Genomic DNA, 13947 nt, shown 5'->3' with positions numbered 1-13947 from the left:
AAATCAGCCACAATCGTCCCTGTGCCGAAGAAGTCTACCATCACCAGCCTTAATGACTACCGTCCTGTGGCCCTCACTCCGGTAATCACGAAGTGCTTCGAGAGGTTGGTCCTCCAGCACATCAAGGACTACCTACCACCAGACTTCGACCCCCACCAATTCGCCTATCGCCAAAACAGATCCACAGAAGACGCCATTACCGTAGCTCTCCACTCTGTGCTGAGCCATCTGGAGCAGGGGCAGAGCTACGTCCGGATGCTCTTTGTGGATTTTAGTTCAGCCTTTAATACTATCATTCCGGACATTCTCATTGGTAAACTGGTGACTCTCGGCCTCCCCACTGTCACATGTGCCTGGATAAATGATTTCCTCACAAACCGGCCCCAGACTGTGAGACTCGGCCCCCACCACTCCTCCACTCGCAGGTTGAGTACCGGTTCCCCACAGGGCTGTGTGCTAAGCCCCCTCTTATACTGTCTCTACACCTACGACTGTAGTCCGGCCCACAACAACAACCGCATCGTCAAATTTGCTGACGACACTACTGTGGTCGGACTTATTTCAAAGGGAGACGAGGCAGCCTACAGAGAGGAAGTCCTGAAGTTGACAACCTGGTGCTCAGAAAACAATCTGGCTCTGAACACCAGGAAAACAAAAGAGCTCATTGTCGACTTCAGGAGGCACAGCACCGACTTAGCCCCCCTACACATCAACGGCGAGTGTGTGGAGAGGGTCAACACCTTCCGGTTTCTCGGCGTCCATATCGCTGCTGACTTCTCCTGGATGGACAACACGACGGCGGTCATCAAGAAGGCTCAGCAGCGGCTGCACTTCCTGAGGGTCCTCAGGAAGCACAACTTGGACTTTAACCTGCTGCTGACCTTCTACCGCTCGTCCATCGAGAGCCTGCTGACATACTGCATTACAGCATGGTATGGCAGCTGCACCATGGCAGACAGGGAGAGGCTTCAGAGGGTAACCAGGACAGCGCAGAGGATCATTGGCTGCCCTCTCCCCTCCCTGATGGACATCTACACCTCCCGCTGCCTTAGCAGGGCAAAGAAGATCATCAAAGACAGCTCCCATCCTGCGTTTGGACTGTTCGACCTGCTGCCCTCTGGAAGGCGCTATAGGTGCATCAAATCCAGGACAAACAGACTCAGGAATAGTTGCTTTCCGAGAATTATAACTACTATAAATTCAAATTCACACATGCACTGACTACACCGCCCAACACGGACTTCCATCTGTATATATGTATATATGTATGTAGCGCCGCAGAATTTGTGCACCTATTCCCCCACCCCCCCCATCTCCCTTCTGTTTTTTGTTTTTTCTGTTTCTTGTTTTTTGTGCTAAATTGTATGTATGCACTGAGTACGAGCAGCTTTCAGTTTCACTGTACATGTATAGTGACAATAAATGGCATATCTATATCTATATCTATCTATCTTTTACCTTCCTGTTCATCGTGGATGTGAATTTCAGACAGCATTCCCCTGCTTTCCCGGGCCCCCGCTTTTGCGATGTGTTTGTGTGTGAGTATGTGTGTGCAGACGGTTGATCTGGCTCGTGGTTTCATCGCTGACGGTCGATCCAGCTCGAGGTTTTTCAGGCGAGTGAAGGTCGAAGACTGTCGCTGAAAAGTCGCGTTAGGGGGGCCTTTAACTCACCATTCTCCTCTCTCTAAGCATACCAAATTTGGTTCCAATTGGAGGAATTATACAAAAGTTCAACAGAATGGTCTTCTCGCCTGACAGTCACCATGAAGGTAACGTCTCTTCCGCTGGAGAATAAAGTCCCGGAGGCGGGACTGAGTCCGTGAGCCACGCTGATTGAGTCCGCAAGTGTGGAGTCGGGACAGCCGCTGAGTGGAGTCGGGAAAGCTGCTGTGTGGAGTTGGGAAAGCCGCTGTGTGGGGTCTGGGAAGCTTCTGTGTGGGGTTGGGAAAGTGCAGTATATTATCTTTTATACCAATACCTTTGTATCATTTGTAACTTTTATACTTTTTTGTGTATTTTATACTCTTGTATTGAAAATTAGTCTCTGATGACTGAGAGACCTCTAAAATAACAGTGGCTGGGTCTATAGCTTTGTGTATCAGAGCTATCACATTCCATTGCTCCGTGTAACACCACTGGTGAGATAATTAAGAGCAATAAAGAGGCCCAGGATCTATGCATGCTTGTACTAGCTTGCCTCTGTTAAGATAAGACTGAAAAGGGGCCTCTGGGACAATAGTGGAGTATGTGGTTGGGATCTCTCCCCCTAGAGATAACATTGGATTTTGTGTCTAAGACATTCCTGTGTAGTTACATCAGAGCGATAAGGAGGCCAAAACATCGTGGAACACTGGATGTTAGCCTAGCAAGAAGCAATTAGCATAAATCAGTTTGACAGTTATATGAGGCAGGCGAGACCAACAAAGAGGGTCATGTGATATAACCATTACGAGTGGACACCAAGGTTATAGGTTTCTATAAACCACAGAACTAGTTGTGCCTCGAGACAAGCTGTTCTAGTATAGCTATGTGGCTGGCATCTCCCTGAAATGATGGACATTTACCCAACCATATCATGTATATAAAAAATACAGGATGAATCCAAACTGCCCAGTGTCCATCATAAAATGCTCAGTTTGGTCTCTGTCACTAAATTTTATAACAACCTTGATCCAGAGACAAACAAAATAGCTGAATTCCAAAGGTGAGGCGAATGTGATTGGCATTGATGACATGACAGTATTTAACAGGGAATGAGAATATGCAGGAGTGGGGATGCTCTGGGAATGGAAGATAACTGATTAGAATTAGCTTCACTAGTGATTCACGTAGTTAAGACCCAATTCCCCAAATCCTTGTGATTAATTTCCCCATATCCATGTGACCCATTTCCCTGAAGCCAGGTAATGATTCCTGATAAGTTTCAGTTTGAGTATTTGAGTAAAGGAGCAGGGAGGTTCTACTGCAGTTGTACAGGGTCTTGATGAGACCACACCTGGAGTATTGCGTACAGTTTTGGTCTCCTAATCTGAGGAAGGACATTCTTGCCATCGAGGGAGTACAGAGAAGGTTCACCAGACTGATTCCTGGGATGTCAGGACTTTCATATGAAGAAAGACTGGATAGACTCGGCTTGTACTCCCTAGAATTTAGAAGATTGAGGGGGGATCTTATAGAAACTTACAAAATTCTTAAGGGGTTGGACAGGCTAGATGCAGCAAAATTCTTCCCGATGTTGGGGAAGTCCAGAACAAGGGGTCACAGTTTAAGGATAACGGGAAAATCTTTTAGGACCGAGATGAGAAAAACATTTTTTTACACAGAGAGTGGTGAATCTCTGGAATTCTCTGCCACAGAGTGTAGTTGAGGCCAGTTCATTGGCTATATTTAAGAGGGAGTTAGATGTGGCCCTTGTGGCTAAAGGGATCAGGGGGTATGGAGAGAAGGCAGGTACAGGATACTGAGTTGGATGATCAGCCATGATCATATTGAATGGCGGTGCAGGCTCGAAGGGCCGAATGGCCTACTCCTGTACCTATTTTCTATGTTTCTATGTTTTGTTTCCCTGTATATATATGTGATTCTTACTGTTATGTGTTTCTGATTGGGCTACAAGGTTACCACCCTCTGTAAGTTGCTGCCCACTGTATCGATCTATATAAATAGGTGATTAGTTCATTTGCACTTGCTTGCTTTTCTGTGCTGTCTGCGCGAGGCTACTGAGATTTGAGTGAGTGGATCAGAAATTAGTCGGGCGGTGAATAAAGTGTTTGTACTATAGTATTCGACTCAGTGTTTTATTGAACCAGACTGTGGGGTACAAGAACCGGAATCGACACCCGTATACTTCAAAGTAGTTATATAAAAATAAATCAATAAACTAGCAAGAACGGCCTTAGATTGGAGCAAAAGGACAATTTATTTAAATAAAAAAGAACCTAGCAAAGATAAAATGGGAGAATCGCATTGCAGATAAACCTGCATTTGAAGTTTTGAATACGTTTATTGGCCCAGTATATATATATACAAGGAATTAGCCTTGATGCTCTGCAAGCAACAACACGACATACAGTAACAATTAAGAATGAGACATAAAACATTAAACATTAATAACAAAACATTGCAGTTTAAACCTTTGAATGAAATAAAATGCCAGAGCAAAATAAAGCCACTGACGCTTGGTTGTTGAGTAGAGCTAGTACTCGTGGCAAAAAGCTGTTTTTTTGTCTGGCTGTGTCGGCTTTGACAGTCCGGACTCGCCATCCAGAGGGAAGTGCTTCCATGAGTTTTTGGCCAGGGTGAGAGGGGTCAGAGATGATCTTACCCGCTCACTTCCTGGCCCTTGCAGTGTACAATTCATCAACGGGGTAAAGTTGCAGCCAACAACCTTCTCAGCTGATCGGACAATTCACTGCAGCCTCGGGATGTCGTGCTTGGTGGCTGAGCCAAACTAGGCTATGAAGGAGAAGGTGAGGGCAGACTCTACGATGGCAGTATAGAATATGATGACCATCATTGCCTGTGATAGATTGTGTTTCCTCAGCTGCCACAGGAAGTACATCCTCTGTTGGGACTTTTTGACTGTGGAGTCGATGGTGGTCCCCATTTTAGGTTCTTGGAGATGATGGTTCCAAGGAACTTAAAGGACTCCACAGATGCGGCTGTGGTGTTGTTGATGGTGAGTGGGGGAAGGGGAGGGGGAGCTCTCCTAAAGTCTACTATCACTTCCACCGTCTTAAGAGCTTTGAGCTCCACGTTGTTACGAAGGCACCAGCTGTGTCACTTCCTGTCGGTCGGCCGATTACTCCCCAATCTGGATCAGTACAATCAGGGTTGTGTCGTCCGAAAATTGAGAAGCTTGACTCCTCTGTCTGTGGAGGTGCTCAAAAGCTAGCATTCAAATGAGAAATTACAAAAAATCAAGGCCATCATGTCAGCGTAATTGTGAATGTTACGTGTAATAAGTACAGGGAACCCAGGAGGTTTGCATGTAGAGGGTTGGATAAAGTGAATAAAAGGAAACATTTGGGACATGTAGCGAACTATAAATATGGGAGGCCCATTGAGAGTATAAAAACTGTAGGGAATGCTTAAAAATAAATCAGGAAGACAAAGGGAGGTCACAAAATACTGGCTGACAGGATTAATGCAAAATCCAAAGGATTAAGGACAATTAAATAACTGGAGAAAGAAAATGGCACATTGGGAACAATCTCTGTGTGAGGCCAAATGGCAAAGTGAGGTCTTAATTGAATATTTTGCATCAGTATTTACAAAGGAAACAAGGTTTTGTATTTGAAGAACTGCAAAGAGAAAGATAAAATTCTGGTGCAAATGATTGAGGGTCTGCAAGGAGGAACAATGGAGATTTAAAATAAACAGCATGTTTCTGACAGATCCGGACCCTGGAAGTGAATAAAAAGGGAGGCAAACTCTAGCAGAAGAAATGTGTAGGAAGGAATTGCAGATGCTGGTTTAAACTGAAGATAGACACAAAAACAGGAGTAACTCAGCGGGACAGGCAGCATCTCTGAAGAGAAGGAATGGGTCTGAAAATGGGTGATCCATATCTCCCCTAACTCTCAGTATGATGAAGGGTCGCGACCCAAAATGTCACCCACTCCTTCTCTCCAGAGATGCTGCCTGACACTCCAGCTATGATTGTCTTGAGCTCTAGCAGAATAGCCATTGTGAGAGAGGCTGTGAGTGTGTGTCTTCAGTGAGGAGGATAAACAATGGAAATGTAAAATAACTTAAGGTCTTTCTTACTTTTCTGTTAAGCATTATTGCAGTCAGGATTGTAGTTAGGGTTGTTTCTGCTCAACCTGCAAGGTGAGGTGAGGTGAAATTCCTGACTCACTGGTGATTCCATCTGTGATGAAGTGTATCCAGTTGCATCAAGCAGTCAGAGCTACAGTTAGAGCCGGTCTGAAGCAGCCATGAGGCTGCAATCTTTAGAGATAGGAATTTTAGTGAGGTGTTTATACCCAAGGTGCAGGCGCCAGGTAGCTGGGTGACCACAAGGAAAGGCAGAGAGGATAGGCAGAAAGTCCAGGATCTACCTGTGGCCATTCCTCTCATTAACAAGTGTATTGTTTTGGATATTGTTGGGGGACGATGACCTTAGGGGACAGTGGATTGTCCAGTGAGGCTGTATGGATGGATTTGCAAATTAAAAAGGTTGTTGGTTATTGTAGTACAGCCCCTTCTTCCCCTACCCCAAATAGTTACGGGAATTAGAGGAGGAAAAATGTAGGGAATTCAAAGACAGCTGCAGGAATGTTAGGGTTGTAATATTGGGAGATTTTAAACTTCCAAGTGTCGACAGTGACTGCCATTGTGCTAAGAGCTTGGATGGGGTGGAATTTGTTAAGATTCTTCGTGATAGGCTGTTCTAGATTGCACGGCATCCAGGGAGAGCTAGCTGGCTGGATAGAGAATTAGCTTCATGAAAGGTAGGAAAGGATGATGGTGGAAGATTGTTTTTCAGGCCGGAGGCCCATGACTAATGGTGTACCTCAGGGATCGGTACTGTAAGATCTCGTGAAAGTACTCTAACTTAAAACATTATCTAGACTTACAAGAAAGTGCAGATGCTGGAATCGGGATCAATAAACAATCTGCCGGAGGAACTCCATAGACTGAGCTGCATCAGTGGAGGGAAATTGACTGATGACATCTCAAGTTGAAACTCTTCATCTCGACTGAAAGAGTAGAGGGGAGATAGCCAGAATAAAGCAGTGAGAGGAGAGGTGGAGCAAGAGCTTGTACATGGTTGATGGATCCAGGTAAGGAGGGATTCATTGGCAGATTGAATCAGATGGAAATAGTGATAGGGGGTTGATACGTGAAAGTGAATTGGACAGAGGGGAAGTGGTTGAGAGGGCGCAGATGGAAAGTGTGAGGTGCACAGATGCAGTGGACGGTGAAGGGAACATAAACTAGGTTAGTGTGGGCTGTGTGTGATTGGGAATGGTGGGGAGATTAGAAGGAGTTAAAGAGTGTCAGAGGGAGGCAGGATTCTTGAAATTGGAAATTCAGAATTCTTGAAACTCAGATTCTTGAAACAGAATCTGAGCTCCTGGTGCTCTTGCTTTCATTTCCCCCCTCCCTGGATGTGAAGGAGGCCGACGATAGACAGATCAGTGTGGGAATGGGATGACAAATTAAAATGGCTACAGGATCTCCATTGCCGTTGCAGACAGAGCACAGCCATTTGGCAAAACAGTCGCCTATTTTACACATGGTCTCACCAAAGTATAGGGGACTACATTCAGAATGATAAAGGTGTGATTGGAGGATGTGCAAGTGAATCCCTGCTTCACCTGGAAGGGCTATTGAGGTCCATTTGTGCTGTTCAAATAGCACAATAGCTTACACATAGGCAACATCTGAACATTACACAATGCAAATACTGGGTTCTTATGCCTGTTCAATCTGTATGAGAAGCTGTTGAAATAACTAGGAATTCGTTGACTTATTTCCCTTTCCCTCTGTGTTGTTGGAATAGCTACCCAACTAGTCCAGTGTTTAAAAGGAGTGAACTGGGACATTTTGTTTTATGGGAAAGATGTAGAAGAGAAATGGAGGACATTTAAAGGGGAAATTTTAAGAGTACAGAATCTTTATGTTCCTGTTCGGTTGAAAGGAAACAGTAAAAATTGGAAAGAGCCCTGGTTTTCAAGGGAAATTGGACATCTTGTTCGGAAAAAGAGGGAGATCTACAATAATTATAGGCAGCATGAAGTAAATGAGGTGCTTGTGGAGTATAAAGAATGTAAAAAGAATCTTAAGAAAGAAATTAGAAAAACTAAAAGAAGATATGAGGTTGCTTTGGCAAGTAAGGTGAAAGTAAATCCAAAGGGTTTCTACAGCTATATTATTGCAAAAGGATAACGAGGGATAAAATTGGTCCATTGGAGAGACAGAGTGGGCAGCTATCTGCAGAGCCAAAAGAGATGGGGGAGATATTGAACAATTTATTTTCTTCGGTATTCACCAAGGAGAAGGATATTGAATTATGTGAGGTAAGGGAAACGAGTAGAGTAGCTATGGATACTATGAGTTTCAAAGTAAAAGAAGTACTGACACTTTTGAAAAATATAAAAGTGGATAAGTCTCCAGGTCCGGACAGGATATTCCCTAGGACATTGAGGGAAGTTAGTGTAGAAATAGCCGAGGCTATGACAGAAATATTTCAAATGTCATTAGAAACGGGAATAGTCCCCGAGGATTGGCGTACTGTGCATGTTGTTCCATTGTTTAAAAAGGGTTCTAAGAGTAAACCTAGCAATTATAGACCTGTTAGTTTGACTTCAGTGGTGGGAAAATTAATGGAAAAGATACTTAGAGATAATATATATAAGCATCTGGATAAACAGGGTCTGATTAGGAACAGTCAACATGGATTTGTGCCTGGAAGGTCATGTTTGACTAATCTTCTTGAATTTTTTGAAGAGGTTACTTGGGAAATTGACGAGGGTAAAGCAGTGGATGTTGTCTATATGGACTTTAGTAAGGCCTTTGACAAGGTTCCTCATGGAAGGTTGGTTAAGAAGGTTAAACTGTTGGGTATAAATGCAGGAATAGCAAGATGGATTCAACAGTGGCTGAATGGAAGAAGCCAGAGGGTAATGGTGGATGGCTGTTTGTCGGGTTGGAGGCAGGTGACTAGTGGGGTGCCTCAGGGATCTGTGTTGGGTCCTTTGTTGTTTGTCATGTACATCAATGATCTGGATGAAGGGGTGGTAAATTGGATTAGTAAGTATGCAGATGATATCAAGATAGGGGGATGTTGTGGATAATGAAGAGGATTTCCAAAGTCTACAGAGTGATTTAGGCCATTTGGAAAAATGGGCTGAAAGATGGCAGATGGAGTTTAATGCTGATAAATGTGAGGTGCTACACCTTGGCAGGACAAATCAAAATAGGACATACATGGTAAATGGTAGGGAATTGAAGAATACAGTTGAACAGAGGGATCTGGGAATAACCGTGCATAGTTCCTTGAAGGCGGAATCTCATATAGATAGGGTGGTAAAGAAAGCTTTTGGTATGCTAGCCTTTATAAATCAGAGCATTGAGTATAGAAGCTGGGATGTAATGTTAAAATTGTACAAGGCATTGGTGAGACCAAATCTGGAGTATGGTGTACAATTTTGGTCACCCAATTATAGGAAGGATGTCAACAAAAATAGAGAGAGTACAGAGGAGATTTACTAGAATGTTGCCTGGGTTTCAACAACTAAGTTACAGAGATAGGTTGAATAAGTTAGGTCTTTATTCTCTGGAGCGCAGAAGGTTAAGGGGGGACTTGATAGAGGTCTTTAAAATGATGAGAGGGATAGACAGAGTTGATGTGGACAAGCTTTTCCCTTTGAGAATAGGGAAGATTCAAACAAGAGGACATGACTTCAGAATTAAGGGACAGAAGTTTAGGGGTAACATGAGGGGGAACTTCTTTACTCAGAGAGTGGTAGCGGTGTGGAATGAGCTTCCAGTGGAAGTGGTGGCGGCAGGTTCGTTGGTGTCATTTAAAAATAAATTGGATAGGCATATGGATGAGAAGGGAATGGAGGGTTATGGTATGAGTGCAGGCAGGTGGGACTAAGGGGAAAAAGTTGTTCGGCACGGACTTGTAGGGCCGAGATGGCCTGTTTCCGTGCTGTAATTGTTATATGGTTATATGTTAGAGGCAGGGGAGCACGCTAGAGTTGCTGCCTTACAGCGCCAGAGACCCGGGTTCGATCCAGACTACGGGTGCTTTCTGCATGTTCTCCGCGTGATTGCGTTGGTTTTCTCCGGGAGCTCCGATTTCTTAGTTAATTTAAGTTAATTTTCTTAGTTAAATTGTAAATTGTCCTTAGTGTGTGTATGTTAGTGTAAATGTGCGGGGGTCACTGTTTGCGCGGACTCGGTGGATCGACGGGTCTGTTTCCGCGCTACATCTCTAAACTCAACTGAACTAGGAAAATATATGCGAACAGAAATGTAATAATAATCCGACCACAACGTGTCATACATTCATTCTCTGTGGTATTTATATCGGTTTATGTCGCCTAGGCAGCTACTACCAGCTGTAAATTTAACACCTACTGCATAGAAATAATGTTAAAGGTTGGACATCCGAATCCAGTTTGGTGCCGGAGGGCATACATCTCCTGCTAGAAAAAACAAGGTGTTGTCTTTAATGTCTTTACATGTGCTTGATATATCAGTAATCACTCCGAATTACACTGATTACAATCTACATTTTTAAAGCTAATTCAATCACTTTCGGCAAAATTGAAAGGAAACATTTTCTTTGAACTAGGTTTCCAAATCCCGTCGTGACAAGCTGCAGAGACAGTAGCAATGTTACAAAATTTTGAGATTTAAAAAATCAAGTCTGCAATTTATCCCATCAGATAAAGCATAACAATAAGTTTAATTTGACACCTAATTCACTTTCATATCTCAAGCAATAAAAAAGTTATGGCCATTTTCATACTCGGAAATTAGCATCTTGTTCCCTATTGATTTTCTATGGACATAACAAAAAAGCTGTGATCGTGGACAGTCAAAAGCCCATAACCTTCTTAAAAATTAAGAGAACTGAATGAAATTTTCAGTTATCATAGATTGAAGCATTCTGAAACAAATATAAAATAATCTTACTTGGATGACCTGAAATTAAAGCATATAATTTGTTAGTTACCTAATTGTAGCTAATTTCAAACTTCAATTACTAGTCTAAACATCTATCCATTTCTTAATAAATGATTAACATTTTTAAATAGCCTAAGTGTCCAAATAATATTCACAAGTAATTCACAATAAAACATGATTTTTAAATCTCATTTATATCAATTTATAGCTGCGGATCATTTGCTGTAAATGAAGCGGCTTTCTAGTGGGTTCTGTGAACGCGCTGGTTTAGAACATTCACATTGCGCTGGATATCAAGTGCCCAGAAAAATACGGGGGTTTAAAGCGCCGAGCTGCTCGCTATAGAAAACTTAAATCACAGAGTTATATACAAGCCCCATTAATGTGTGGCTCCATACCTGGTAAATAAAACCCTGGCGCTGCGTGCGGAGTGAGAGAGTGATTTTTAAACACATAAATATTATACAAGGCCATAAAACTAATAATACCTTTTGCGACGGGGTTTTCAGCGATTTTCCGGGGGCTGAACATTTTCGATAAACAAGTAAAAATGGCAGCAATAATTAAACAAGGGGTGATGCTCAGCCACGATTCTATTTTTGTAACATCCTGCTCCGCAAGGAGCCGCCGAGGGTAAAGACGTCCCACTGCATGGTCGTAGGCCGGGACTTTAGTCCTACGAGAGCCACAAAGATGTACACTTATAGAGCGGGGTTTCACACCGGGGCTGTTGATCACAGAGTCCCCAAAAACCAGCGCCAGTCTACCATTTGGATTTTACAAATTTAAGACGGCCAATATTTTGCATTCCAACCTCTTGTATCCTGCTCCGTCGTGCACCTCGGTTGTAAGGGACGTTTAAAGAGCAAGAATGGACCTGACTTGGAGGGGCTTTTGCCCCAAATAGCAATGGGCCATTGGAAGGAGACAAATGTCGGCCACATTTTGCATAATCTTGTATAACTTGCGACCTCGGTTGCCCGCTGTGGAACTGAATAAGGGCCTTTGGGATTATCATTGCCTTAGTTTATCATTGCCTTAGTTATCCCCCCCTTCACCTTAACCTATAACCCATCTTGATTGTGGGAGATCAATCATCAAATTGTAAAGCCTTCCATTTCTATTGTTGTATCTGATACTGCCCTATTTTTCTGTTAGGGGAATTGCAAATGGAAGGCTTGACAATTATGTACAAACAACCCTACCTCTGACCTCATGATGAAGGGAACATCACCAATGAAACATCTGGAAATGTTTGGGTTCAGACACAACCAAGATGATTGGTGTCTCCCACAATTAAAATCGACTTCATCTGTGCAATGTGTACCTTCAGCCATGGGCATGCTTTCCACTTGACCGCCATTGGGTTCACTTTTCCAAGGACACGTTGATGCCTCACTCTGTTAAATACCGTCATTTCATCAATGCCAATCATACTCACCTCGTCGCTGAAGTTCAGCTCTTTTGTTTGTCTCTGGATCAAAGTTGGAATCGAAGTAAGGATGACAGTGCCCAAACTAGGCATTGTCAAGCAGGTTAACAGTGAGTATGTGTCACACAATGTAACTGTGCATGACATCTCCCTTCATTTTGATGATGGGCATTGGGCAGTTGGGATTCATCCTGTTTTTTTTATAAACAAGATATACCTGGGCAAATGTGCATAATTTCAGGGAGACGCCAGCCATACAGCTGTACTGGAACAGCGTGTCTAGAGGCACAACTAGTTCTGTGCTTTATTGGAACCTATAAGCTTGGTGTCTCCAGTTAATTTAGCTGATGTTGCTACTTGTGGACTAAACTGATGATGAAAGGTTCACGTCCGTGACGAGGGGAGAGGAACATAATCATTGGGCACTGAAATTCCTGGGATCCAGGGAGTTTTGTTTAGTTTAGTTCATTATTGTCACACATACTGAGGTACAGTGAAAAGCTTCTTTAAGAGAAGACTACATGAATACAGTCAAGCCGTCCATGGTGCACAGATAAAAGACAAAGGGTACAACATTTAGTGCAAGAAAAAGTCCAATTATACATAGTTCAAATGTCTCCAATGAAGTAGATGGGAAGTCAGTACCTCAATCTAGCTGATGAGTGGACCATTCAGTTGCCTGATAATTGATGGGAAGAATCTGTGCCTGAATCTGGAGGTGTGCATTTTCAAACCTTTGTACCTCTTGCCTGATGGAAGAGGGGAGAAGAGGGAGTGACCAGGGGGGGGGGGCACTGCTCCTTGATTATGCTTCTTGATGCTGAAAATACTCATGGCAGCCAACGCTTTTAGTTTGATGACAAGGGGTTTGAGAAGGAGATTATGATCCTCTCCTCTCTCCCGGCCGCCAGCAGATCAGGGCCGTGAACTCTGGATTCCAGGCCCAGTTACCCACCAAGAGTCTGAGAAGGGTCTTGATCCTAAACGATACCAATCCATGTTCTCCTAACCCGCTGAGTGAACCAGTTCTTTGAACCAGCAACTTCTTTGTATCTTTGCTTCTCAAAATCAGTATTCTTGATTACACCAGCAATACAAGGGACATGCAAAATGTGGTCATATTATATGAAATGAATGCTAATGTAGAAAGGTGCTCTGCTAAAAGGTATACCACTGATAATACCGTACTTGTTTACAGTACAGACAAAAATCGGCATTAACGACATAGCAAATGATTTGAATAAATAATAATAAGTGTCCGGGGGGGGGGTGGTGATTGGCAGTCACCGTTGTTGAGTAGAGTGACAGCCCCCCCTCCCTGCTGGTTCCAACCTGTATGGTCCGTTACAAAACAGAGGGTTTAGGCTGAGCGCCCTCCGCAGACCGCTGCTTCAGACTCAAAAGGGGAGCGAGGAACCGGTCAATTTTCCCACCCTTTCTTGAGACGTTTGCCAGGCCAACAGAGGTGGTACGATGCAGGTTATACCAAGGGACAGATGAATGCAAAAAGAGACGCTGTGGTCATCATATAAATATATGAAATGAATGCTAAAACACGTTAGAAAGGGGGCTGCTGGCTCCGAAGGTCCTTGGGTGCAGTGCAGCGTACCATGCTGCTAAGTGCTGACTCCTCCCTGTATAACACATCGTTGTTGCAAGGCAATTTGTACCTGAAGATGAGTACCATGTAGGATATTAGGTGAAGAGGGAGTAGGCAGTCATGTGCGAAAGGTTAAACCTCACAGATTGGGGTCTGCCAGTATGTTGCAAAATCCAAAACAGTTTTGATGGTATAACCTCTCCCTTAGTGTCTCGAAGGGCGGAGTGAAGTCCGTTACAGGATATAATACCAATGTGGTAATGGGA

Source organism: Leucoraja erinacea, chromosome 2 (genome assembly GCF_028641065.1).
Source record: "Leucoraja erinacea ecotype New England chromosome 2, Leri_hhj_1, whole genome shotgun sequence".
Taxonomy (NCBI): Eukaryota; Metazoa; Chordata; class Chondrichthyes; order Rajiformes; family Rajidae; genus Leucoraja; species Leucoraja erinaceus.
The sequence above is the reverse complement of the archived record's forward strand: the minus strand, read 5'-3'. Positions refer to the sequence as shown.